General features: G+C 47.8%; 19 non-coding genes and 5 pseudogenes across 19 annotated transcripts; 13 read left to right on the top strand and 11 right to left on the bottom strand.

Annotated features, from left to right (window-relative positions):
- The first annotated feature begins 157 nt into the window (after positions 1–157).
- Positions 158–270, top strand: LOC135037297 (U5 spliceosomal RNA). Its single transcript, XR_010231859.1, has one exon. It is a non-coding gene; the product is annotated as a U5 spliceosomal RNA (small nuclear RNA).
- A 5,290-nt stretch (positions 271–5,560) lies between these two features.
- On the bottom strand, positions 5,561–5,724 carry LOC135037133 (U1 spliceosomal RNA). The gene has a single exon (XR_010231726.1). It is a non-coding gene; the product is annotated as a U1 spliceosomal RNA (small nuclear RNA).
- A 691-nt stretch (positions 5,725–6,415) lies between these two features.
- On the bottom strand, positions 6,416–6,557 carry LOC135037187 (U1 spliceosomal RNA; annotated as a pseudogene).
- A 152-nt stretch (positions 6,558–6,709) lies between these two features.
- LOC135037302 (U1 spliceosomal RNA) lies at positions 6,710–6,873 on the bottom strand. Its single transcript, XR_010231864.1, has one exon. It is a non-coding gene; the product is annotated as a U1 spliceosomal RNA (small nuclear RNA).
- A 692-nt stretch (positions 6,874–7,565) lies between these two features.
- LOC135037186 (U1 spliceosomal RNA) lies at positions 7,566–7,707 on the bottom strand (annotated as a pseudogene).
- A 152-nt stretch (positions 7,708–7,859) lies between these two features.
- LOC135037131 (U1 spliceosomal RNA) lies at positions 7,860–8,023 on the bottom strand. Its single transcript, XR_010231724.1, has one exon. It is a non-coding gene; the product is annotated as a U1 spliceosomal RNA (small nuclear RNA).
- A 691-nt stretch (positions 8,024–8,714) lies between these two features.
- On the bottom strand, positions 8,715–8,856 carry LOC135037185 (U1 spliceosomal RNA; annotated as a pseudogene).
- Positions 8,857–9,008: 152 nt separating this feature from the next.
- Positions 9,009–9,172, bottom strand: LOC135037291 (U1 spliceosomal RNA). The gene has a single exon (XR_010231853.1). It is a non-coding gene; the product is annotated as a U1 spliceosomal RNA (small nuclear RNA).
- A 7,283-nt stretch (positions 9,173–16,455) lies between these two features.
- Positions 16,456–16,571, bottom strand: LOC135037285 (U5 spliceosomal RNA). The gene has a single exon (XR_010231848.1). It is a non-coding gene; the product is annotated as a U5 spliceosomal RNA (small nuclear RNA).
- Positions 16,572–16,845: 274 nt separating this feature from the next.
- On the bottom strand, positions 16,846–16,961 carry LOC135037271 (U5 spliceosomal RNA). Its single transcript, XR_010231834.1, has one exon. It is a non-coding gene; the product is annotated as a U5 spliceosomal RNA (small nuclear RNA).
- Positions 16,962–17,247: 286 nt separating this feature from the next.
- On the bottom strand, positions 17,248–17,363 carry LOC135037260 (U5 spliceosomal RNA). Its single transcript, XR_010231823.1, has one exon. It is a non-coding gene; the product is annotated as a U5 spliceosomal RNA (small nuclear RNA).
- Positions 17,364–17,633: 270 nt separating this feature from the next.
- Positions 17,634–17,749, bottom strand: LOC135037263 (U5 spliceosomal RNA). Its single transcript, XR_010231826.1, has one exon. It is a non-coding gene; the product is annotated as a U5 spliceosomal RNA (small nuclear RNA).
- A 144-nt stretch (positions 17,750–17,893) lies between these two features.
- On the top strand, positions 17,894–18,056 carry LOC135037230 (U1 spliceosomal RNA). The gene has a single exon (XR_010231803.1). It is a non-coding gene; the product is annotated as a U1 spliceosomal RNA (small nuclear RNA).
- A 671-nt stretch (positions 18,057–18,727) lies between these two features.
- On the top strand, positions 18,728–18,891 carry LOC135037310 (U1 spliceosomal RNA). Its single transcript, XR_010231872.1, has one exon. It is a non-coding gene; the product is annotated as a U1 spliceosomal RNA (small nuclear RNA).
- A 152-nt stretch (positions 18,892–19,043) lies between these two features.
- On the top strand, positions 19,044–19,206 carry LOC135037248 (U1 spliceosomal RNA). The gene has a single exon (XR_010231814.1). It is a non-coding gene; the product is annotated as a U1 spliceosomal RNA (small nuclear RNA).
- Positions 19,207–19,878: 672 nt separating this feature from the next.
- Positions 19,879–20,042, top strand: LOC135037158 (U1 spliceosomal RNA). The gene has a single exon (XR_010231750.1). It is a non-coding gene; the product is annotated as a U1 spliceosomal RNA (small nuclear RNA).
- Positions 20,043–20,194: 152 nt separating this feature from the next.
- On the top strand, positions 20,195–20,357 carry LOC135037206 (U1 spliceosomal RNA). The gene has a single exon (XR_010231792.1). It is a non-coding gene; the product is annotated as a U1 spliceosomal RNA (small nuclear RNA).
- A 615-nt stretch (positions 20,358–20,972) lies between these two features.
- On the top strand, positions 20,973–21,136 carry LOC135037309 (U1 spliceosomal RNA). Its single transcript, XR_010231871.1, has one exon. It is a non-coding gene; the product is annotated as a U1 spliceosomal RNA (small nuclear RNA).
- Positions 21,137–21,288: 152 nt separating this feature from the next.
- On the top strand, positions 21,289–21,430 carry LOC135037208 (U1 spliceosomal RNA; annotated as a pseudogene).
- A 693-nt stretch (positions 21,431–22,123) lies between these two features.
- LOC135037333 (U1 spliceosomal RNA) lies at positions 22,124–22,287 on the top strand. Its single transcript, XR_010231895.1, has one exon. It is a non-coding gene; the product is annotated as a U1 spliceosomal RNA (small nuclear RNA).
- Positions 22,288–22,439: 152 nt separating this feature from the next.
- LOC135037232 (U1 spliceosomal RNA) lies at positions 22,440–22,581 on the top strand (annotated as a pseudogene).
- Positions 22,582–23,276: 695 nt separating this feature from the next.
- Positions 23,277–23,440, top strand: LOC135037334 (U1 spliceosomal RNA). Its single transcript, XR_010231896.1, has one exon. It is a non-coding gene; the product is annotated as a U1 spliceosomal RNA (small nuclear RNA).
- Positions 23,441–23,588: 148 nt separating this feature from the next.
- LOC135037251 (U1 spliceosomal RNA) lies at positions 23,589–23,751 on the top strand. The gene has a single exon (XR_010231815.1). It is a non-coding gene; the product is annotated as a U1 spliceosomal RNA (small nuclear RNA).
- Positions 23,752–24,421: 670 nt separating this feature from the next.
- On the top strand, positions 24,422–24,585 carry LOC135037331 (U1 spliceosomal RNA). The gene has a single exon (XR_010231893.1). It is a non-coding gene; the product is annotated as a U1 spliceosomal RNA (small nuclear RNA).
- The last annotated feature ends 618 nt before the right edge of the window (positions 24,586–25,203 follow it).

Below are 25,203 nucleotides of genomic sequence, written 5' to 3'. Positions count from 1 at the left end.
AAAAAAGTGTTCTCTTTCACTTTCGTTCACTAAGCAGTGCCGCCCTCCTGTGGTCGCCGCCCATAGGCAGCTGCCTAAAGCTGCCTAGTGGTAGCGCCGGCCCTGGCTGAATGAGAACTGCTGGCATGGCACTCAGGCGACAGGTGGAATCTTGGTCATGCTCTGGTTTCTCTTCAGAACTAACAAATATTTCGCCTTTTATTAAAGATTTCCGTGGAGAGGAGCAAAACTGAGTTTTATCTCAATTTTTGCATGCCCCATATCATACCTCCCAACTGTCCCGATTTTCGCGGGACAGTCCCGTTTTTTGGGGACTGTCCCGCTGTCCCACCTGCGGGCCGCAGTGTCCCGCGGTGGGGAGGACAGTTGGGAGGCTCTGTCTGTCGCTGCCCTGCTTAGCAGAGCAGCGGTGAATAGACGCTGTGCGCATGCGCACAGCGTCTATTCACTGAAGTCAGAGGGAGAGGTGGCATGCCAGCGGCTCACAGAGCGCTGGGCATGCCCCCTCAGTGCCGAAAACGGGGGCGTGACTCGCGATCGCGGGTCCTCCCGCGAAGCCACACCCCCTTTTACTTAGGCCACGCCCTTTTTGGGAGCGCGCGCGACTTCGCCGCGCGTGTGTCCCTCTATGCGAGCCGACAAAGTTGGGAGGTATGCCCATATTATTGGGGTTTCTTTTATCAGTTTAAAGACAGAACGAGTGTGCTTTCTTGTTAGCTTTAATGTAAGTTTATTTGCATAACAATGACAGTAAATGTTTGTTTCTTTTCAAACAGAACTTTCTTGACCATGCTACTTGCTTGAAAGATCTGGGAGCACATGGAAAACAGTACAAACCATGCAGTATCACAAGAGCCTTTATTTGATCTTTCATGAAGATAGAGCAGAATTAAGGACACGTCAACAATTTCTGCCGAAGGTGGTTCATCTTTCCACATGGTGCCTTTGGCCACTGACACCTTCGTTAAGTCAAAGTCTCTGGCTGTGGTCAGAACTTTGAAAATTTATGTCACCAGAACGGTTCAGATTAGGAAAACAGAGGCTCTGTTTGTCCTGTATGCTCCCAACAGGATTGGGTGTCCTGCTTCCATGTAGACCATTATGCGCTGGATCTGTGGTAAGATTCAGCATGCTCAATCCACGGCAGGATTGCCGTTACTGAATTAGGTGAAGACCCATTCTACTAGAAAGGTGGGTTCATCCTGGGCAGCTGGTCGGGGAGTCTCGGCATTGCAACTTTGCCGAGCAGCTATTTAGTAAACACTTTTGCTAAGTTTTACAAGTTTGATACCTTGGCTGATGATAACCTCAAGTTGGGTCATTCGGTGCTGCAGAGTCGTACGCACTCTCCCACCCGTTCAAGAGCTTTGGTATAACCCCATGGTTCTTAATGTGACCCCAGCATCCTCTAGGTCGTATGAGAAAATAGGATTTTAATACCTACCGGTAAATCCTTTTCTCTTAGTCCGTAGAGGATGCTGGGCACCCGTCCCAGTCCATACTGTGTCTGCAGTTATTACTTGTGGTTATACACATGTTGTGTTATGGTTCTGGTCAGCTTTTTGCTGCAATTGTTCATGCCGTTGGCTTGTGTTCTGTTGAATGCCACGTTCTGCGGCATGCTTAAGGTGTGAGCTGGTAAGATGCTCACCTTAGTTTAACAATAAATCCTTTCCTCGAAATGTCCGTCTCCCTGGGCACAGTTCCTATAACTGGAGTCTGGAGGAGGGGCATAGAGGGAGGAGCCAGTTCACACCCTTTGAAAGTATTAAAGTGCCCATGTCTCTTGCGGATCCCGTCTATACCCCATGGTTCTTAATGTGACCCCAGCATCCTCTACGGACTAAGAGAAAAGGATGCCCTTGCGCACTATCCTGTCCTGACTTCTCCTCCCGTCTGCTTACTTTGTGCCTTCCAACGCACAATGCGAACTACAGGTGGTGCTGCAGGGCCCACACCCTTTTACTTGCCTTACAGAACAGCTCTGGAGCTGTTACAGTGCCCAGCTGCTGCAAGAAATCAGCTTGAATGCTTCAGGGGATGGGGCATGGCCAACATGAGCCCCACACCAAAGGAGGGTGGGGGTGTTTAATGCGAACTAGGGGTCATCCAAGCACCGCAAAAGGCCGCCATGCCCTGCATGCCCCTTTTCTCTTTTCATATGCAGATGAGGGTTCCAGCCAACTTTGGCCCACTGCTTGGATGACATCACCGTATGCAAATCCGTCTTCTGGTCGACTCTCGTATAATTCAGATCTCTTTGTCTCAGGTCTCTCTCCAGCCTAGTTTGCTGTCTGTTTCCACTTCTCTTTTCTTGAGCCGCTCCCTTCTATGCCCTTGCGCACTATCCTGACTTCTCCCGTCTGCTTACTTTGTGCCTTCCAACGCACAATGCGAACTACAGGTAGTGCTGCAGGGCCCACACCCTTTTATTTGCCTTACAGAGCAGCTCTGGAGCTGTTACAGTGCCCAGCTGCTGCAAGAAATCAGCTTGAATGCTTCAGGGGCTGGGGCATAGCCAACATGAGCCCCACACCGAAGGAGGGTGGAGGTGTTTAATGCGAACTAGGGGTCATCCAAGCGCCGCAAAAGGCCGCCATGCCCTGCATAACCCTTTTCTCTTTTCATATGCAGATGAGGGTTCCAGCCAAGTTTGGCCCACTGCTTGGATGACATCACCGTATGCAAATTCGTCTCCTGCAGACCTTCCCCCAGGAATGCTTGTACTAGTTATTGCATATGGTTTGATATTTGATGGTGCTTCAGTATTAGGCAGCCTTCCGCCCTCCCATGTTCATCTGAAAAGATGTGGTCTCCCTGCAGTTGTTGTCCCCAGACGAGAGTTCCCTTGTGCCTCCTCAGTTGAATCTCCTTAACTTGACGGGGGAGGGGCTTGCCCGAGCAGCCACCCTCCCCAGCCCTATCCCAACTCATACTTATTTTGCATATGAGATCTCTATATCATGAAGATTGTTCTCACAGGGTGAGGTTCATCCATTATATTTTAAAATAGGAAGGTTCAAATTACATATTTGAATTGCATCTATGTGCTGGATTCAAATGTCCCCCCCCCCTTCCTTTCTCAATTGTGCCCGTCAGCAGCTATTCTAAGGTTGCTGCCAATGGGTGTGACACATTAATTTCTTCTGTGGGGTACACTGGACTCCACAAGGATTCACATTGGGGTGTAGAGTAGGATCTTGATCTGAGGCACCAACCGGCTCAAAGCTTTTGACTGTTCCCAAGATGCTCAGCGCATTCTCCTCTATAACCCCGCTTCCATGAACAGGGAGCTCAGTTTGTAGTTGGTGCCTTCAGTAGCAGGCCACTTAACAGGGGCCTGCCTCAGGCAGCCTATTCTTAGCTATTAATTTTGACAAGAAAATAAGAACTTTTTTTATGAGAATCTACAAGGGCTGCAGCAGGCTAGGTCTAATAGACATCTTTACTGCAGCTTCATCACTCCCAGCGGCGCTGTATACTCCCGTGCCCTGGTTGCTGGATCACTGCAGCGGAGGCTCCGGTTTCTTCCTAAGGTCAGTCACACACACACCGCCCTTCTGGATCACGAGGCCGCTGATGAGGGGGAGCGTGGCCGTAGGGGGTGGACCGTGTGCGCACTGGCGTGGACACTGATTACTGGGCAGCCGCTCCACAAGCCATCAGGTACAGTTAAGGAGCACAGGTCAGGGGGTTTTTCTCCCATATTAAACCAATTTTGTACTGCCCGCAGCGCATTGTGATAGGTAATAGGGCCTGATTCAGGTTGGGTTGCAATCACAATAAGCGATCCAACTGCAAAAATTGCTAAGAGCATACGCATGTGCCTGCATTTTCTGCGGCACCCCGCAGAGAATGCGATCGCCTCTGCCTGTCAATCGGGGCAGGGGGGGAGAGGGGGGTCAGCAACACTCCATTTCCAAGTCAGGGATGGAGCGGTGCGGGGGCAAGGCTTCAAAATGGGGTCTGCAACGGAGGAGACACAGGGGGCGTGGTCACAGCGGCTGTATGACATCACATTCAGCCGCTGTGATCACAAAAATGGTGGCGGCTTCCTGCGCGCACATACAGTCTGCACCAGCAGAAGGCTACACCATTTTTTATGATCACGCTGAACTGCAGTGCGACTGCAATTACAGCATGGTCAAGAAGGGAGGCGTCATGCTGGGTGGCCATGTCCTGTCACTGTGCAGGAGCCAGCACCGCTCACACACTAGTCCCCGGGTGCAGCCCCCAACCCCCGGGACACCCGGAGCAACAAAATGTAGATTCAGGCCACCAGGCCACGCCCCTACCTATGAAACCATGCCTCCTTTTTACCATTGCGCTGCTTATCTGCGTGCACTGCATTACAATCTCCTTCGCCACCTCTCTAGGTGTCACCAGTGATAGTGACACCTCTGCCATGCTTGTAGCAGCTGGTCCTAAGATCTACGCCTCAAGCCCTGAGTGTTTACCCTTGTGACTTGTTGATCATCATAGCGAAGCAGATGCTTACAGAAAACTGCAGGGGCTTAGATTGAAAATAAAAAAATTGATGGGTATAAGGTAGAGAGGAGCGGGTTCGGTTCTCCGAGAACCGAATTCCCCACGAACTCCACGTGGTTTACACTGGTCCGAGGCAGGCTCGGTTGTTCCCGCCTGACTCGGAAAACCTGAACAAGGGAAAATGTCATCATCCCGCTGTCGGATTCTCGCGAGATTCGGATTTCATATAAAGAGCTGCGTGTTGCCGCCATTTTTACTCGTGCATTGAAGAGAGAGTGGAGAGGACGTGGCTATGTTCTCTCAGTGGAAATCTCAATATCAGTGCTCAGTATCAGTGGTTACTTATTGCTGCTCAGTAATACTAGTAGTGTGTCTCTCCTGCTCAGTGTCAGTTCTCAGTAGTATCCTCATCAGTGCTCAGTATCACTGCTCATTGTCTTGTGCTGCATTGTGGTGCTCAGCATACTACAGTACATTACTAATAGTCCAGTGCTGCATCTTGCTGCTCAGTGTCAGTTCTAGTATCCTCATCAGTGCTCACTATCACTGCTCATTACATTGTGGTGTTCTGTATACTACAGTAACATAGTAATATAGTAACATATAGTAATATAGTTTTTGAGGTTGAAAAGAGGCAAATTGCCCATCGTGTTCAACCTGTTTTAAGTTGTGATGATTCTACATACTTGCTGAATAATGTTTTATGACTAGTTAACTACTACAACTCATGTTACCCCCGGATTAACCATGTTGATATTTTAAGTATTATAACCTTGGATAGCTTTTTCATTCAGAAATGTATCCATTCCTTTTTTAAATCCAATTACAGAGTCCACCATTACCACCTTCCCTGGCAGGGAATTCCACATCCTGATTGCCCTAACAGTGAAGATCATAGTATCTCACCTGGCAGGTAAGTAGGAGTTGGGCTAGAGCTGTGGAGGATTGCTGCTTGGGCACCCCCTGTCAAGTGAAGGAGATCCAACTGAGGCAGCACAAGGGAACTCTCGAAAGAAGAACAAGGCTAGAGGAAGATCTGAGACAAAGAAATCTGACTTTTACCAGAGCTGACCAGAGGAAAGCACAAACACAGTCCCCCACTACCACAAATAATGCAGTCGAGTTTCCCACATTTGGGGAAATCACAGGGGTCAGCATACCCAGAATGCAATGAATGAACCTCACCATGGGAGAACAATCTTCATGACCATGGTATCTCCTATGCAAAATAAGTATGATTTGGGATAGGGCTGGCGAGGGCCGCTGCTCAGGCACATCTCTGTCATGTAAAGGAGATTCAACTGAGGCAGCACAAGGGAACTCTCATCTGGGGACAACAACTGCAGGGAGAACACATATTTTCAGATGAACATGGGAGGGCAGAAGGCTGCCTAAAACTGAAGCACCCCCAAACAACAAACCAAATGCAACTACTAGTGCAAGCATTCCTGGGGGAAGGCCTGCAGCAGATGGATTTGCATATGGTGATGTCATCCAAGCAGTGGGTCAAAGTTGGCTTCAACCCTCGTCTGCATATGAAAAGAAAAAAGGGGTGTGCAGGGCATGGCGGTCTTTTGCGGCGCTTGGATGACCCCTAGTTCGCATTAAACACCTCCACCCTCCTTCGGTGTGGAGCTCATGTTGGCTATGCCCCAGCCCCTGAAGCATTCAAGCTGATTTCTTGCAGCAGCTGGGCACTGTAACAGCTCCAGAGCTGCTCTGTAAAGCAAGTAAAAGGGTGTGGGCCCTGCAGCACTACCTGTAGTTTGCATTGTGCGTTGGAAGGCACAAAGTAAGCAGACGGGAGAAGTCAGGATAGTGCACAAGGGTATAGAAGGAGGGGCTCAAGAAAAAAGAAGTGGAAACAGACAGCAAACTAGGCTGGAGAGAGACCTGAGACAAAGAGATCTGAATTATATGAGAGCCGACCAGGGGAAACACAAATTATGCAGTCAAGTTTCCCACATTTGGGGAAATCGCAGGGGCAGCACACCCAGAGTGCAATGGGTGAGCCTTGCCCTGGGAGAAGCATCTTCATGATCATAGTATCTCACCTGGCAGGTAAGTAGGAGTTGGGCTAGAGCTGGGGAGGGTCGCTGCTCGGGCACCCCCCTGTCAAGTGAAGGAGATCCAACTGAGGCAGCACAAGGGAACTCTCGAAAGAAGAACAAGGCTAGAGGAAGATCTGAGACAAAGAAATCTGACTTTTACCCGAGCTGACCAGAGGAAAGCACAAACACAGTCCCCCACTACCACAAATAATGCAGTTGAGTTTCCCACATTTGGGGAAATCACAGGGGTCAGCATACCCAGAATGCAATGAATGAACCTAACCCTGGGAGAACAATCTTCATGACCATGGTATCTCCTATGCAAAATAAGTATGATTTGGGATAGGTCTGGGGAGGGCCGCTGCTCAGGCACATCTCTGTCAAGTAAAGGAGATTCAACTGAGGCAGCACAAGGGAACTCTCATCTGGGGACAACAACTGCAGGGAGAACACATATTTTCAGATGAACATGGGAGGGCAGAAGGCTGCCTAATACTGAAGCACCCCCAAACAACAAACCAAATGCAACAACTAGTGCAAGCATTCCTGGGGGAAGGCCTGCAGCAGATGGATTTGAATATGGTGATGTCATCCAAGCAGTGGGTCAAAGTTGGCTTCAACCCTCGTCTGCATATGAAAAGAATAAAGGGGTGTGCAGGGCATGGCGGCCTTTTGCGGCGCTTGGATGACCCCTAGTTCGCATTAAACACCTCCACCCTCCTTCGGTGTGGGGCTCATGTTGGCTATGCCCCAGCCCCTGAAGCATTCAAGCTGATTTCTTGCAGCAGCTGGGCACTGTAACAGCTCCAGAGCTGCTCTGTAAAGCAAGTAAAAGGGTGTGGGCCCTGCAGCACTACCTGTAGTTTGCATTGTGCGTTGGAAGGCACAAAGTAAGCAGACGGGAGAAGTCAGGATAGTGCACAAGGGTATAGAAGGGAGGGGCTCAAGAAAAAAGAAGTGGAAACAGACAGCAAACTAGGCTGGAGAGAGACCTGAGACAAAGAGATCTGAATTATATGAGAGCCGACCAGGGGAAACACAAATTATGCAGTCAAGTTTCCCACATTTGGGGAAATCGCAGGGGCAGCACACCCAGAGTGCAATGGGTGAGCCTTGCCCTGGGAGAAGCATCTTCATGATCATAGTATCTCACCTGGCAGGTAAGTAGGAGTTGGGCTAGAGCTGGGGAGGGTCGCTGCTCGGGCACCCCCCTGTCAAGTGAAGGAGATCCAACTGAGGCAGCACAAGGGAACTCTCGAAAGAAGAACAAGGCTAGAGGAAGATCTGAGACAAAGAAATCTGACTTTTACCAGAGCTGACCAGAGGAAAGCACAAACACAGTCCCCCACTACCACAAATAATGCAGTTTAGTTTCCCACATTTGGGGAAATCACAGGGGTCAGCATACCCAGAATGCAATGGATGAACCTAACCCTGGGAGAACAATCTTCATGACCATGGTATCTCCTATGCAAAATAAGTATGATTTGGGATAGGGCTGGGGAGGGCCGCTGCTCAGGCACATCTCTGTCAAGTAAAAGAGATTCAACTGAGGCAGCACAAGGGAACTCTCATCTGGGGACAACAACTGCAGGGAGAACACATATTTTCAGATGAACATGGGAGGGCAGAAGGCTGCCTAAAACTGACGCACCCCCAAACAACAAACCAAATGCAACTACTAGTGCAAGCATTCCTGGGGGAAGGCCTGCAGCAGATGGATTTGAATATGGTGATGTCATCCAAGCAGTGGGTCAAAGTTGGCTTCAACCCTCGTCTGCATATGAAAAGAATAAAGGGGTGTGCAGGGCATGGCGGCCTTTTGCGGCGCTTGGATGACCCCTAGTTCGCATTAAACACCTCCACCCTCCTTCGGTGTGGGGCTCATGTTGGCTATGCCCCAGCCCCTGGAGCATTCAAGCTGATTTCTTGCAGCAGCTGGGCACTGTAACAGCTCCAGAGCTGCTCTGTAAAGCAAGTAAAAGGGTGTGGGCCCTGCAGCACTACCTGTAGTTTGCATTGTGCGTTGGAAGGCACAAAGTAAGCAGACGGGAGAAGTCAGGATAGTGCACAAGGGTATAGAAGGGAGGGGCTCAAGAAAAAGTAGTGGAAACAGACAGCAAACTAGGCTGGAGAGCGACCTGAGACAAAGAGATCTGAATTATATGAGAGCCGACCAGGGGAAACACAAATTATGCAGTCAAGTTTCCCACATTTGGGGAAATCGCAGGGGCAGCACACCCAGAGTGCAATGGGTGAGCCTTGCCCTGGGAGAAGCATCTTCATGATCATAGTATCTCACCTGGCAGGTAAGTAGGAGTTGGGCTAGAGCTGGGGAGGGTCGCTGCTCGGGCACCCCCCTGTCAAGTGAAGGAGATCCAACTGAGGCAGCACAAGGGAACTCTCGAAAGAAGAACAAGGCTAGAGGAAGATCTGAGACAAAGAAATCTGACTTTTACCAGAGCTGACCAGAGGAAAGCACAAACACAGTCCCCCACTACCACAAATAATGCAGTTGAGTTTCCCACATTTGGGGAAATCACAGGGGTCAGCATACCCAGAATGCAATGAATGAACCTAACCCTGGGAGAACAATCTTCATGACCATGGTATCTCCTATGCAAAATAAGTATGATTTGGGATAGGGCTGGGGAGGGCCGCTGCTCAGGCACATCTCTGTCAAGTAAAGGAGATTCAACTGAGGCAGCACAAGGGAACTCTCATCTGGGGACAACAACTGCAGGGAGAACACATATTTTCAGATGAACATGAGAGGGCAGAAGGCTGCCTAATACTGAAGCACCCCCAAACAACAAACCAAATGCAACAACTAGTGCAAGCATTCCTGGGGGAAGGCCTGCCGCAGATGGATTTGCATATGGTGATGTCATCCAAGCAGTGGGTCAAAGTTGGTTCAAACACCTTTGCAAAGTTCTATAAGTTTGATACCCTGGCTGAGGAGGACCTCCTGTTTGCTCAATCGGTGCTGCAGAGTTATCCGCACTCTCCTGCCCGTTTGGGAGCTTTGGTATAATCCCCATGGTCCTTACGGAGTCCCCAGCATCCTCTAGGACGTAAGAGAAAATAAGATTTTAAACCTACCGGTAAATCTTTTTCTCGTAGTCCGTAGAGGATGCTGGGTGCCCGTCCCAAGTGCGGTCTACTTCTGCAAGACTTGTATATAGTTATTGCTTACATAAGGGTTATATGTTAGTTTTCATCGGTCTTGGACTGATGCTATGTTGTTTTCATACTGTTAACTGGGTAGTATATCACAAGTTATACGGTGTGATTGGTGTGGCTGGTATGAATCTTGACCTTGGATTAACAAAAATCCTTTCCTCGTACTGTCCGTCTCCTCTGGGCACAGTTTCTCTAACTGAGGTATGGAGGAGGGGCATAGAGGGAGGAGCCAGTGCACACCCAGATCTAAAGTCTTTCTTAAAGTGCCCATGTCTGCTGCGGAGCCCGTCTATCCCCCATGGTCCTTACGGAGTCCCCATCATCCTCTACGGACTACGAGAAAAAAAAATTACCGGTAGGTTTAAAATGTTATTTTTTTCTCTGCAACCCACTGCTAAATTGTGCTTCCTAGCTGTTTTTTATAAAATCACTTAATTAAATCTAACTCTGATTACGTCAGAGAAGGCCAGGTACCCTACACCATAAGAGGGGGTTTGAAATTTTGACTTGTCTACTTAAAGATCACCAAAATCTGATGACAAGGTCAATTACATCCCTGGGTGGGATTGAACCACCAACCTTTTGGTTAATAGCCCATGTAAGTGCAAGAAATCCTGAAGCACTCACTCATCATGGGAAAGTACCAATGTGTATCTTACAAAAATTCTCCAGATTATTGACTTTTTAAAGTTTTTCTAGGAAACGTTCTAGATGAATGATTATTAGCCTTTGTCAGTATTGACTTTTGCAAGGTGTCTCTGTGGCGCAATCGGTTAGCATGTTTGGCTATTAACCAAAAGGTTGGTGGTTCAATCCCACCCAGGGATGTAATTGACCTTGTAATCAGATTTTGGTGATCTTTAAGTAGACAAGTCAAAATTTCAAAAACCCCCCTTATGGTGTAGGGTACCTGGCCTTCTCTGATGTAATCAGAGTTAGATTTGATTAAGTGATTTTATAAAAAAACAGCTAGGAAGCACAATTTAGCAGTGGGTTGCAGAGAAAAAAAAATATGCTGGCAGAAAAGTCCAATTGAGTGATTAAACAGCTCTTCATTTTCTGATTTTATGTTTATGCTAACAAATTTGCTCTCTGAAAAGTGTCCACAAAGCCAAGTCTCTGATTAACACCTTTGTAGGAATGGTTTTTCACCTATTACTGAAATAAACTTGCTTCATTGGAAAGGCATCAAAGATGCATCCTCATTTCAATGTCTACTGAAATAATACAGGTTGACACCAGGAAACGTCACTGCATCCTTGCTGCTTCCTCATGGGGAAGTCTGTTTAATGTGAAAACAAGGTGATATCTAATCAGCACACAGGTAAGGAATTAAGAAAATCTTTCTTTATGGGTGAAGATGTTTCTCACAAATTGTTGTCCCAATGCATCATTGAAATTCAAGATGGAAGATGATTTTCATATATCACTTGTACATTTTGCATTGCTCTTCTGGTGACAATGTAGTTTGTTTTTGTCAATTACCATTTCAGTAATAGGGTAAAGAAAATTAAGTGGATTTTTTAAAGAAAACAATGCTGTCAATATACTATTAAAACAAATTAAAATGATAAAAGTTATTGTACTTTAAGTAAAAATAAAAGAGCCAAAATATCAATCCCAGTTTTTGATTACTTTAATTATAAAAAAAAAAATGCACATAGCAGAGGATAGTTTCGATCAATCAACCTCTGGGTTATGGGCCCAGCATGCTTCCATTGCACTACTCTGCTGCTCATGGAAGTGTAAGAGATCCTGAAGACTAAATTGATTAAAGGCCTAAAAGTACTGGACTATAAGGAAAGACTTACTAGGCTGAATATTTATACACTAGAAAAGAGGTGCCTAAGAGGAGATATTATTAATATCTTCAAATATGTAAAGATACATAACAAAGAGTTATCAGAGGAATTATTTATTAAAAGAACACGTGGTCACTCGCTGCGACTGGAGGAAAGTTCAGAACGCAATGGAGGAAAGGTTTCTTCACTGTTAGGGCAATCAGGATGTGGAATTCCCTGCCAGGGAAGGTGGTAATGGCGGACTCTGTAATTGGATTTAAAAAAGGAATGGATACATTTCTGAATGAAAAAGCTATCCAAGGTTATAATACTTAAAATATCAACATGGTTAATCCGGGGTTAACATGAGTTATAGTAGCTAACTAGTCATAAAACATTATTCAGCAAGTATGTAGAATCATCACAACTTAAAACAGGTTGAACACGATGGGCAATTTGCCTCTATTCAACCTCAAAAACTATGTTACTATATTACTATGTTATTGTAGTATACAGAACACCACAATGCAATGAGCAGTGATAGTGAGCACTGATGAGGATACTAGAACTGACACTGAGCAGCAAGATGCAGCACTGGACTATTAGTAATGTACTGTAGTATGCTGAGCACCACAATGCAGCACAAGACAATGAGCAGTGATACTGAGCACTGATGAGGATACTACTGAGAACTGACACTGAGCAGGAGAGACACACTACTAGTATTACTGAGCAGCAATAAGTAACCACTGATACTGAGCACTGATATTGAGATTTCCACTGAGAGAACATAGCCACGTCCTCTCCGCTCTCTCTTCAATGCACGAGTAAAAATGGCAGCAACGCGCAGCTCTTTATATGGAATCCGAATCTCGCGAGAATCCGACAGCGGGATGATGACATTTTCCCTTGTTCAGGTTTTCCGAGTCAGGCGGGAACAACCAAGCCAGCCTCGGACCAGTGTAAACCACGTGGAGTTCGTCGGGAATTCGGTTCTCGGAGAACCGAACCCGCTCCTCTATATATACTATATTACTATGTTACTGTAGTATACAGAACACCACAATGCAATGAGCAGTGATAGTGAGCACTGATGAGGATACTAGAACTGACACTGAGCAGCAAGATGCAGCACTGGACTATTAGTAATGTACTGTAGTATGCTGAGCACCACAATGCAGCACAAGACAATGAGCAGTGATACTGAGCACTGATGAGGATACTACTGAGAACTGACACTGAGCAGGAGAGACACACTACTAGTATTACTGAGCAGCAATAAGTAACCACTGATACTGAGCACTGATATTGAGATTTCCACTGAGAGAACATAGCCACGTCCTCTCCGCTCTCTCTTCAATGCACGAGTAAAAATGGCAGCAACGCGCAGCTCTTTATATGGAATCCGAATCTCGCGAGAATCCGACAGCGGGATGATGACATTTTCCCTTGTTCAGGTTTTCCGAGTCAGGCGGGAACAACCGAGCCAGCCTCGGACCAGTGTAAACCACGTGGAGTTCGTGGGGAATTCGGTTCTCGGAGAACCGAACCCGCTCCTCTCTACCTTATACCCATCAATTTTTTTATTTTCAATCTAAGCCCCTGCAGTTTTCTGTAAGCATCTGCTTCGCTATGATGATCAACAAGTCACAAGGGCAAACACTCAGGGTTTGAGGTGTAGATCTTAGGACCAGCTGCTACAAGCATGGCAGAGGTGTCACTATCACTGGTGACACCCAGAGAGGTGGCGAGGGAGATTGTAATGCAGTGCGCGCAGATAAGCAGCGCAATGGTAAAAAGGAGGCATGGTTTCATAGGTAGGGGCGTGGCCTGGTGGCCTGAATCTACATTTTGTTGCTCCGGGTGTCCCGGGGGTTGGGGGCTGCACCCGGGGACTAGTGTGTGAGCGGTGCTGGCTCCTGCACAGTGACAGGGCATGGCCACCCAGCATGACGCCTCCCTTCTTGACCATGCTGTAATTGCAGTCGCACTGCAGTTCAGCGTGATCATAAAAAATGGTGTAGGCTCCTGCTGGTGCAGACTGTATGTGCGCGCAGGAAGCCGCCACCATTTTTGTGATCACAGCGGCTGAATGTGATGTCATACAGCCGCTGTGACCACGCCCCCTGTGTCTCCTCCGTTGCAGACCCCATTTTGAAGCCTTGCCCCCGCACCGCTCCATCCCTGACTTGGAAATGGAGTGTTGCTGACCCACCTCTCCCCCCCTTCCCCGCCCCGATTGACAGGCAGAGGCGATCACATTCTCTGCGGGGTGCCGCAGAAAATGCAGGCACATGCGTATGCTCTTAGCAATTTTTGCAGTTGGATCGCTTATTGTGATTGCAATCCAACCTGAATCAGGCCCTATTACCTATCACAATGCGCTGCGGGCAGTACAAAATTGGGTTAATATAGGAGAAAAAACCCCAGACCTGTGCTCCTTAACTGTACCTGGTGGCTAGTGGAGCGGCTGCCCAGTAATCAGTGTCCACCGCAGTGCGCACACGGCCCACCCCCTACGGCCTCGCTCCCCTTCATCAGCGGCCTCGTGATCCGGAAGGGTGGTGTGTGTGTGACAGACCTTAGGATGAAACCGGAGCCTCCGCTGCAGTGACCCAGCAACCAGGGCACGGGAGTATACAGCGCCGCTGGGAGTGATGAAGCTGCAGTAAAGATGTCTATTAGACCTAGCCTGCTGCAGCCCTTGTAGATTCTCATAAAACAAGTTCTTCTTTTCTTGTCAAAATTAATAGCTAAGAATAGGCTGCCTGAGGCAGGCCCCTGTTAATTGGCCTGCTACTGAAGGCACCAACTACAAACTGAGCTCCCTGTTCATGGAAGCGGGGTTATAGAGGAGAATGCACTGAGCTTCTTGGGAACAGTCAAAAGCTTTGAGCCGGTTGGTGCCTCAGATCAAGATCCTACTCTACACCCCAATGTGAATCCTTGTGGAGTCCAGTGTACCCCACAGAAGAAATTAATGTGTCACACCCATTGGCAGCAACCTTAGAATAGCTGCTGACGGGCACAATTGAGAAAGGAAGGGGGGGGGGGGGACATTTGAATCCAGCACATAGATGCAATTCAAATATGTAATTTGTACCTTCCTATTTTAAAATATAATGGATGAACCTCACCCTGTGAGAACAATCTTCATGATCAAGAGATCTAATATGTAAAATAAGTATGAGTTGGGATAGGGCTGGGGAGGGTGGCAGCTCGGGCAGCCCCTCCCCCGTCAAGTTAAGGAGATTCAACTGAGGAAGCACAAGGGAACTCTCGTCTGGGGACAACAACTGCAGGGAGACCACATCTTTTCAGATGAACATGGGAGGGCGGAAGGCTGCCTAATACTGAAGCACCATCAAATATCAAACCATATCCAACAACTAGTACAAGCATTCCTGGGGGAAGGTCTGCAGCAGACGGATTTGCATACGGTGATGTCATCCAAGCAGTGGGCCAAAGTTGGCTGGAACTCTCATCTGCATATAAAAAGAGAAAAGGGGCATGCAGGGCATGGCGGCCTTTTGCAGTGCTTGGATGACCCCTAGTTCGCATTAAACACCCCCACCCTCCTTTGGTGTGGGGCTCATGTTGGCCATGCCCCATCCCCTGAAGCATTCATGCTGATTTCTTGCAGCAGCTGGGCACTGTAACAGCTCCAGAGCTGCTCTGTAAGGCAAGTAAAAGGGTGTGGGCCCTGCAGCACCACCTGTAGTTCGCATTGTGCGTTGGAAGGCACAAAGTAAGCAGACGGGAGGAGAAGTCAGGATAGTACACAAGGGCATCCTTTTCTCTTAGTCCGTAGAGGATGCTGGGGTCACATTAAGAACCATGGGGTATAGACGGGATCCGCAAGAGACATGGGCACTTTAAGACTTTCAAAGGGTGTGAACTGGCTCCTCCCTCTATGCCCCTCCTCCAGACTCCAGTTATAGGAACTGTGCCCAGGGAGACGGACATTTCGAGGAAAGGATTTATTGTTAAACTAAGGTGAGCATCTTACCAGCTCACACCTTAAGCATGCCGCAGAACGTGGCATTCAACAGAACACAAGCCAACGGCATGAACAATTGCAGCAAAAAGCTGACCAGAACCGTAACACAACATGTGTATAACCACAAGTAATAACTGCAGACACAGTATGGACTGGGACGGGTGCCCAGCATCCTCTACGTACTAAGAGAAAAGGATTTACCGGTAGGTATTAAAATCCTATTTTCTCATACGACCTAGAGGATGCTGGGGTCACATTAAGAACCATGGGGTTATACCAAAGCTCTTGAACGGGTGGGAGAGTGCGTACGACTCTGCAGCACCGAATGACCCAACTTGAGGTTATCATCAGCCAAGGTATCAAACTTGTAAAACTTAGCAAAAGTGTTTACTAAATAGCTGCTCGGCAAAGTTGCAATGCCGAGACTCCCCGACCAGCTGCCCAGGATGAACCCACCTTTCTAGTAGAATGGGTCTTCACCTAATTCAGTAACGGCAATCCTGCCGTGGAATGAGCATGCTGAATCTTACCACAGATCCAGCGCATAATGGTCTGCATGGAAGCAGGACACCCAATCATGTTGGGAGCATACAGGACAAACAGAGCCTCTGTTTTCCTAATCTGAACCGTTCTGGTGACATAAATTTTCAAAGTTCTGACCACAGCCAGAGACTTTGACTCAACGAAGGTGTCAGTGGCCAAAGGCACCATGTGGAAAGATGAACCACCTTCGGCAGAAATTGTTGACGTGTCCTCAATTCTGCTCTATCTTCTTGTGATACTGCATGGTTTGTACTGTTTTCCATGTGCTCCCAGATCTTTCAAGCAAGTAGCATGGTCAAGAAAGTTCTGTTTGAAAAGAAACAAACATTTACTGTCATTGTTATGCAAATAAACTTACATTAAAGCTAACAAGAAAGCACACTCGTTCTGTCTTTAAACTGATAAAAGAAACCCCAATAATATGGGGCATGCAAAAATTGAGATAAAACTCAGTTTTGCTCCTCTCCACGGAAATCTTTAATAAAAGGCGAAATATTTGTTAGTTCTGAAGAGAAACCAGAGCATGACCAAGATTCCACCTGTCGCCTGAGTGCCATGCCAGCAGTTCTCATTCAGCTCAAAGTGAGCACCCAATTTGAATGAAAGAAAGCAGATTTCTCACCAGGCTTCCCCTTGCTATAAACATGGTTTGTACTCTTTTCCATGTGCTCCCAGATCTTTCAAGCAATTAGTATAGTCAAGAAAGTTCTGTTTGAAAAGAAACAAACATTTACTGTCATTTCTACGCAAATGAGCTTACATTAAAGCACACTCGTTCTATCTTTAAACTGATAAAAGAAACCCCAATAAGACGGGGCATGCAAAAATTTAGATAAAACTCAGTTTTGCTCCTCTCCACGGAAATCTTTAGTAAAAGGCGAAAGATTTGTTCGTTCTGAAGAGAAACCAGAGCATGACCAAGATTCCACCTGTCGCCTGAGTGCCATGCCAGCAGTCCTCATTCAGCTCAAAGTGAGCACCCAATTTGAAAGAAAGAAAGCAGATTTCTCACCAGGCTTCCCCTTGCTATAAGCATGGTTTGTACTCTTTTTCATGTGCTCCCAGATCTTTCAAGCAATTAGTATGGTCAAGAAAGTTCTGCTTGAAAAGAAACAGACATTTATTGTCATTGTTATGCAAATAAACTTACATTAAAGCTAACAAGAAAGCACACTCGTTCTGTCTTTAATCCGATAAAAGAAACCCCAATAATATGGGGCATGCAAAAATTGAGATAAAACTCAGTTTTGCTCCTCTCCACGGAAATCTTTAGTAAAAGGCGAAAGATTTGTTCGTTCTGAAGAGAAACCAGAGCATGACCAAGATTCCACCTGTCGCCTGAGTGCCGTGCCAGCAGTCCTCATTCAGATCAAAGTGAGCGCCCAATTTGAAAGAAAGCAGATTTCTCACCTGTCTTCTCCTTGCTATAAGCATGGTTTGTACTGTATTCCATGTGCTCCCAGATCTTTCAAGCAAGTAGCATGGTCAAGAAAGTTCTGTTTGAAAAGAAACAAACATTTACTGTCATTTCTATGCAAATGAGCTTACATTAAAGCACACTCATTCTATCTTTAAACCGATAAAAGAAACCCCAAAAAGATGGGGCATGCAAAAATTGAGATAAAACTCGGTTTTGCTCCTCTCCACGGAAATCTTTAGTAAAAGGCGAAAGATTTGTTCGTTCTGAAGAGAAACCAGAGCATGACCAAGATTTTTATCTGAAAATATGTGTTCTCCCTGCAGTTGTTGTCCCCAGATGAGAGTTCCCTTGTGCTGCCTCAGTTGAATCTCCTTTACTTGACAGGGGGATGCTCGAGCAGCGACCCTCCCCAGCTCTAGCCCAACTCCTACTTACCTGCCAGGTGAGATACTATGATCATGAAGGTGCTTCTCCCAGGGCAAGGCTCACCCATAGCACTCTGGGTGTGCTGCTTCTGCGATTTCCCCAAATGTGGGAAACTTGACTGCATAATTTGTGTTTCCCCTGGTCGGCTCTCGTATAATTCAGATCTCTTTGTCTCAGGTCTCTCTCCAGCCTAGTTTGCTGTCTGTTTCCACTTCTCTTTTCTTGAGCCGCTCCCTTCTATGCCCTTGCGCACTATCCTGACTTCTCCCGTCTGCTTACTTCGTGCCTTCCAATGCACAATGCAAACTACAGGTAGTGCTGCAGGGCCCACACCCTTTTACTTGCCTTACAGAGCAGCTCTGGAGCAGTTACAGTGCCCAGCTGCTGCAAGAAATCAGCTTGAATGCTTCAGGGGCTGGGGCATAGCCAACATGAGCCCCACACCGAAGGAGGGTGGAGGTGTGTAATGCGAACTAGGGGTCATCCAAGCGCCGCAAAAGGCCGCCATGCCCTGCACGCCCCTTTTCTCTTTTCATATGCAGACGAGGGTTGAAGCCAACTTTGACCCACTGCTTGGATGGCATCACCATATGCAAATCCATCTGCTGCAGGCCTTCCCCCAGGAATGCTTGCACTAGTTGTTGCATTTGGTTTGTTGTTTGGGGGTGCTTCAGTATTAGGCAGCCTTCTGCCCTCCCATGTTCATCTGAAAATATGTGTTCTCCCTGCAGTTGTTGTCCCCAGATGAGAGTTCCCTTGTGCTGCCTCAGTTGAATCTCCTTTACTTGACAGAGATGTGCCTGAGCAGCGGCCCTCCCCAGCCCTATCCCAAATCATACTTATTTTGCATAGGAGAGACCATGGTCTTGAAGATTGTTCTCCCAGGGTGAGGTTCATTCATTGCATTCTGGGTATGCTGACCCCTGTGATTTCCCCAAATGTGGGAAACTCAACTGCATTATTTGTGGTAGTGGGGGACTGTGTTTGTGCTTTCCTCTGGTCAGCTCTTTTAAAAGTCAGATTTCTTTGTTTCAGTTCTTCCTCTAGCCTTGTTCTTCTTTCGAGAGTTCCCTTGTGCTGCCTCAGTTGGTTCTCCTTCACTTGACAGGGGGGTGCCCGAGCAGCGACCCTCCCCAGCTCTAGCCCAACTTCTACTTACCTGCCAGGTAAGATACTATAATTATGAAGGTGCTTCTCCCAGGGCAAGGCTCACCCATTGCACTCTGGATGTGCTGCCCCTGCGATTTCCCCAAATGTGGGAAACTTGACTGCATAATTTGTGTTTCCCCTGGTCGGCTCTCGTATAATTCAGATCTCTTTGTCTCAGGTCTCTCTCCAGCCTAGTTTGCTGTCTGTTTCCACTTCTCTTTTCTTAAGCCGCTCCATTCTATGGCCTTGCGCACTATCCTTACTTCTCCCGTCTGCTTACTTTGTGCCTTCCAATGCACAATGCAAACTACAGGTAGTGCTGCAGGGCCCACACCCTTTTACTTGCCGTACAGAGCAGCTCTGGAGCTGTTACAGTGCCCAGCTACTGCAAGAAATCAGCTTGAATGCTTCAGGGGCTGGGGCATAGCCAACATGAGCCCCACACCAAAGGAGGGTGGAGGTGTTTAATGCGAACTAGGGGTCATCCAAGCGCCGCAAAAGGCCGCCATGCCCTGCACGCCCCTTTTCTCTTTTTCATATGCAGACGAGGGTTGAAGCCAACTTTGACCCACTGCTTGGATGACATCACCATATGCAAATCCATCTGCTGCAGGCCTTCCCCCAGGAATGCTTGCACTAGTTGTTGCATTTGGTTTGTTGTTTGGGGGTGCTTCAGTATTAGGCAGCCTTCTGCCCTCCCATGTTCATCTGAAAATATGTGTTCTCCCTGCAGTTGTTGTCCCCAGATGAGAGTTCCCTTATGCTGCCTCAGTTGAATCTCCTTTACTTGACAGAGATGTGCCTGAGCAGCGGCCCTCCCCTGCCCTATCCCAAATCATACTTATTTTGCATAGGAGATACCATGGTCATGAAGATTATTCTCCCAGTGTGAGGTTCATTCATTGCATTCTGGGTATGCTGACCCCTGTGATTTCCCCAAATGTGTGAAACTCGACAGCATTATTTGTGGTAGTGGGGGACTGTGTTTGTGTTTTCCTCTGGTCAGCTCAGGTAAAAGTCAGATTTCTTTGTCTCAGATCTTCCTCTAGCCTTGTTCTTCTTTCGAGAATTCCCTTGTGCTGCCTCAGTTGGATCTCCTTCACTTGACAGGGGGGTACCCGAGCAGTGACCCTCCCCAGCTCTAGCCCAACTCCTACTTACCTGCCAGGTGAGATACTATGATCACGTAGGTGCTTCTCCCAGGGCAAGGCTCACCCATTGCACTCTGGGTGTGCTGCTCCTGCGATTTCCCCAAATGTGGGAAACTTGACTGCATAATTTGTGTTTCCCCTGGTCGGCTCTCGTATAATTCAGATCTCTTTGTCTCAGGTCTCTCTCCAGCCTAGTTTGCTGTCTGTTTCCACTTCTCTATTCTTAAGTGCCTTCCAATGCACAATGCAAACTACAGGTAGTGCTGCAGGGCCCACACCCTTTTACTTGCCGTACAGAGCAGCTCTGGAGCTGTTACAGTGCCCAGCTGCTGCAAGAAATCAGCTTGAATGCTTCAGGGGCTGGGGCATAGCCAACATGAGCCCCACACCGAAGGAGGGTGGGGGTGTTTAATGCGAACTAAGGGTCATCCAAGCGCCGCAAAAGGCCGCCATGCCCTGCATACCCCTTTTCTCTTTTCATATGCAGATGAGGGTTCCAGCCAACTTTGGCCCACTGCTTGGATGACATCACCGTATGCAAATCCGTCTTCTGCAGAACTTCCCCCAGGAATGCTTGTACTAGTTGTTGCATTTGGTTTGTTGTTTGGGGGTGCTTCAGTATTAGGCAGCCTTCTGCCCTCCCATGTTCATCTGAAAATATGTGTTCTCCCTGCAGTTGTTGTCCCCAGATGGGAGTTCCCTTGTGCTGCCTCAGTTGAATCTCCTTTACTTGACAGAGATGTGCCTGAGCAGCGGCCCTCCCCAGCCCTATCCCAAATCATACTTATTTTGCATAGGAGATACCATGGTCATGAAGATTGTTCTCCGAGGGTGAGGTTCATTCATTGCATTTTGGGTATGCTGACCCCTGTGATTTCCCCAAATGTGGGAAACTCGACTGCATTATTTGTGGTAGTGGGGGACTGTGTTTGTGCTTTCCTCTGGTCAGCTCTGGTAAAAGTCAGATTTCTTTGTCTCAGATTTTCCTCTAGCCTTGTTCTTCTTTCGAGAGTTCCCTTGTGCTGCCTCAGTTGGATCTCCTTCACTTGACAGGGGGGTACCCGAGCAGCAACCCTCCCCAGCTCTAGCCCAACTCCTACTTACCTGCCAGGTGAGATACTATGATCATGAAGGTGCTTCTCCCAGGGCAAGGCTCACCCATTGCACTCTGGGTGTGCTGCTCCTGCGATTTCCCCAAATGTGGGACACTTGACTGCATAATTTGTGTTTCCCCTGGTCGGCTCTCGTATAATTTAGATCTCTTTGTCTCAGGTCTCTCTCCAGCCTAGTTTGCTGCCTGTTTCCACTTCTCTTTTCTTGAGCCGCTCCCTTCTATGCCCTTGCGCACTATCCTGACTTCTCCCGTCTGCTTACTTTGTGCCTTCCAACGCACAATGCGAACTACAGGTAGTGCTGCAGGGCCCACACCCTTTTACTTGCCTTACAGAGCAGCTCTGGAGCTGTTACAGTGCCCAGCTGCTGCAAGAAATCAGCTTGAATACTTCAGGGGCTGGGGCATAGCCAACATGAGCCCCACACCGAAGGAGAATGGAGGTGTTTAATGAGAACTAGGGGTCATCCAAGCGCCGCAAAAGGCCGCCATTCCCTGCATAACCCTTATTCTCTTTTCATATGCAGATGAGGGTTCCAGCCAACTTTGGCCCACTGCTTGGATGACATCACCGTATGCAAATCCGTCTTCTGCAGACCTTCTCCCAGGAATGCTTTTACTAGTTGTTGCATTTGGTTTGTTGTTTGGGGGTGCTTCAGTATTAGGCAGCCTTCTGCCCTCCCATGTTCATCTGAAAATATGTGTTCTCCCTGCAGTTGTTGTCCCCAGATGAGAGTTCCCTTGTGCTGCCTCAGTTGAATCTCCTTTACTTGACAGAGATGTGCCTGAGCAGCGGCCCTCCCCAGCCCTATCCCAAATCATACTTATTTTGCATAGGAGATACCATGGTCATGAAGATTGTTCTCCCAGGGTTAGGTTCATTCATTGCATTCTGGGTATGCTGACCCCTGTGATTTCCCCAGATGTGGGAAACTCAACTGCATTATTTGTGGTAGTGGGGGACTGTGTTTGTGCTTTCCTCTGGTCAGCTCTGGTAAAAGTCAGATTTCTTTGTCTCAGATCTTCCTCTAGCCTTGTTCTTCTTTCGAGAGTTCCCTTGTGCTGCCTCAGTTGGATCTCCTTCACTTGACAGGGGGGTGCCCGAGCAGCGACCCTCCCCAGCTCTAGCCCAACTCCTACTTACCTGCCAGGTGAGATACTATGATCATGTAAGTGCTTCTCCCAGGGCAAGGCTCACCCAATGCACTCTGGGTGTGCTGCCCCTGCGATTTCCCCAAATGTGGGAAACTTGACTGCATAATTTGTGTTTCCCCTGGTCGGCTCTCATATAATTCAGATCTCTTTGTCTCAGGTCTCTCTCCAGCCTAGTTTGCTGTCTGTTTCCACTTCTTTTTTCTTAAGCCCCTCCCTTCTATACCCTTGTGGACTATCCTGACATCTCCTCCTGTCTGCTTACTTTGTGCCTTCCAATGCACAATGCAAACTACAGGTAGTGCTGCAGGGCCCACACCCTTTTACTTGCCTTACAGAGCAGCTCTGGAGCTGTTACAGTGCCCAGCTGCTGCAAGAAATCAGCTTGAATGCTTCAGGGGCTGGGGCATAGCCAACATGAGCCCCACACCGACGGAGGGTGGAGGTGTTTAATGCAAACTAAGGGTCATCCAAGCACCGCAAAAGGCCGCCATGCCCTGCATACCCCTTTTCTCTTTTCATAGGCAGATGAGGGTTCCAGCCAACTTTGGCCCACTGCTTGGATGACATCACCGTATGCAAATCCGTCTTCTGCAGACCTTTTCCCAGGAATGCTTGTACTAGTTGTTGCATTTGGTTTGTTGTTTGGGGGTGCTTCAGTATTAGGCAGCCTTCTGCTCTCCCATTTTCATCTGAAAATATGTGTTCTCCCTGCAGTTGTTGTCCCCAGATGAGAGTTCCCTTGTGCTGCCTCAGTTGAATCTCCTTTACTTGACAGAGATGTGCCTGAGCAGCGGCCCTCCCCAGCCCTATCCCAAATCATACTTATTTTGCATAGGAGATACCATTATCATGAAGATTGTTCTCCCAGGGTGAGGTTCATTCATTGCATTCTGGGTATGCTGACCCCTGTGATTTCCCCAAATGTGGGAAACTCGACTGCATTATTTGTTGTAGTGGGGGACTGTGTTTGTGCTTTCCTCTGGTCAGCTCTGGTAAAAGTCAGATTTCTATGTCTCAGATCTTCATCTAGCCTTGTTCTTTTTTCGAGAGTTTCCTTGTGCTGCCTCAGTTGGATCTCCTTCACTTGACAGGGGGGTGCCCGTACAGCGACCCTCCCCAGCTCTAGCCCAACTCTTACCTGCCAGGTGAGATACTATGATCAGGAAGGTGCTTCTCCCAGGGCAAGGCTCACCCAATGCACTCTGGGTGTGCTGCTCCTACGATTTCCCCAAATGTGGGACACTTGATTACATAATTTGTGTTTCCTCTGGTCGGCTCTCGTATAATTCAGATCTCTTTGTCTCAGGTCTCTCTCCAGCCTAGTTTGCTGTCTGTTTCCACTTCTCTTTTCTTGAGCCGCTCCCTTCTATGCCCTTGTGCACTATCCTGACTTCCCCGTCTGCTTACTTTGTGCCTTCCAACGCACAATGCAAACTACAGGTAGTGCTGCAGGGCCCACACCCTTTTACTTGCTTTACAGAGCAGCTCTGGAGCTGTTACAGTGCCCAGCTGCTGCAAGAAATCAGCTTGAATGCTTCAGGGGCTGGGGCATAGCCAACATGAGCCCCACACCGAAGGAGGGTGGAGGTGTTTAATGCGAACTAGGGGTCATCCAAGCGCCGCAAAAGGCCGCCATGCCCTGCACACCCCTTTTTTATTTTCATATGCAGACGAGGGTTGAAGCCAACTTTGACCCACTGCTTGGATGACATCACCATATGCAAATCCGTCTGCTGCAGGCCTTCCCCCAGGAATGCTTGCACTAGTAGTTGCATTTGGTTTGTTGTTTGGGGGTGCTTCAGTATTAGGCAGCCTTCTGCCCTCCCATGTTCATCTGAAAATATGTGTTCTCCCTGCAGTTATTGTCCCCAGATGAGAGTTCCCTTGTGCTGCCTCAGTTGAATCTCCTTTACTTGACAGAGATGTGCCTGAGCAGCGGCCCTCCCCAGCCCTATCCCAAATCATACTTATTTTGCATAGGAGATACCATGGTCATGAAGATTGTTCTCCCATGGTGAGGTTCATTCATTGCACTCTGGGTATGCTGACCCCTGTGATTTCCCCAAATGTGGGAAACTCGACTGCATTATTTGTGGTAGTGGGGGACTGTGTTTGTGCTTTCCTCTGGTCAGCTCTGGTAAAAGTCAGATTTCTTTGTCTCCGATCTTCCTCTAGCCTTGTTCTTCTTTCGAGAGTTCCCTTGTGCTGCCTCAGTTGGATCTCCTTCACTTGACAGGGAGTGCCCGAGCAGCAATCCTCCACAGCTCTAGCCCAACTCCTACTTACCTGCCAGGTGAGATACTATGATCTTCACTGTTAGGGCAATCAGGATGTGGAATTCCCTGCCAGGGAAGGTGGTAATGGCGGACTCTGTAATTGGATTTAAAAAAGGAATGGATACATTTCTGAATGAAAAAGCTATCCAAGGTTATAATACTTAAAATATCAACATGGTTAATCCGGGGGTAACATGAGTTATAGTAGCTAACTAGTCATAAAACATTATTCAGCAAGTATGTAGAATCATCACAACTTAAAACAGGTTGAACACGATGGGCAATTTGCCTCTATTCAACCTCAAAAACTATGTTGCCATATGTTACTATATTACTATGTTACTGTAGTATACAGAACACCACAATGTAATGAGCAGTGATAGTGAGCACTGATGAGGATACTAGAACTGACACTGAGCAGCAAGATGCAGCACTGGACTATTAGTAATGTACTGTAGTATGCTGAGCA

This window comes from Pseudophryne corroboree, unplaced genomic scaffold (genome assembly GCF_028390025.1).
Source record: "Pseudophryne corroboree isolate aPseCor3 unplaced genomic scaffold, aPseCor3.hap2 scaffold_670, whole genome shotgun sequence".
NCBI classification, from domain to species: Eukaryota; Metazoa; Chordata; class Amphibia; order Anura; family Myobatrachidae; genus Pseudophryne; species Pseudophryne corroboree.
This window is presented reverse-complemented; position numbering and strand designations above follow the sequence as displayed.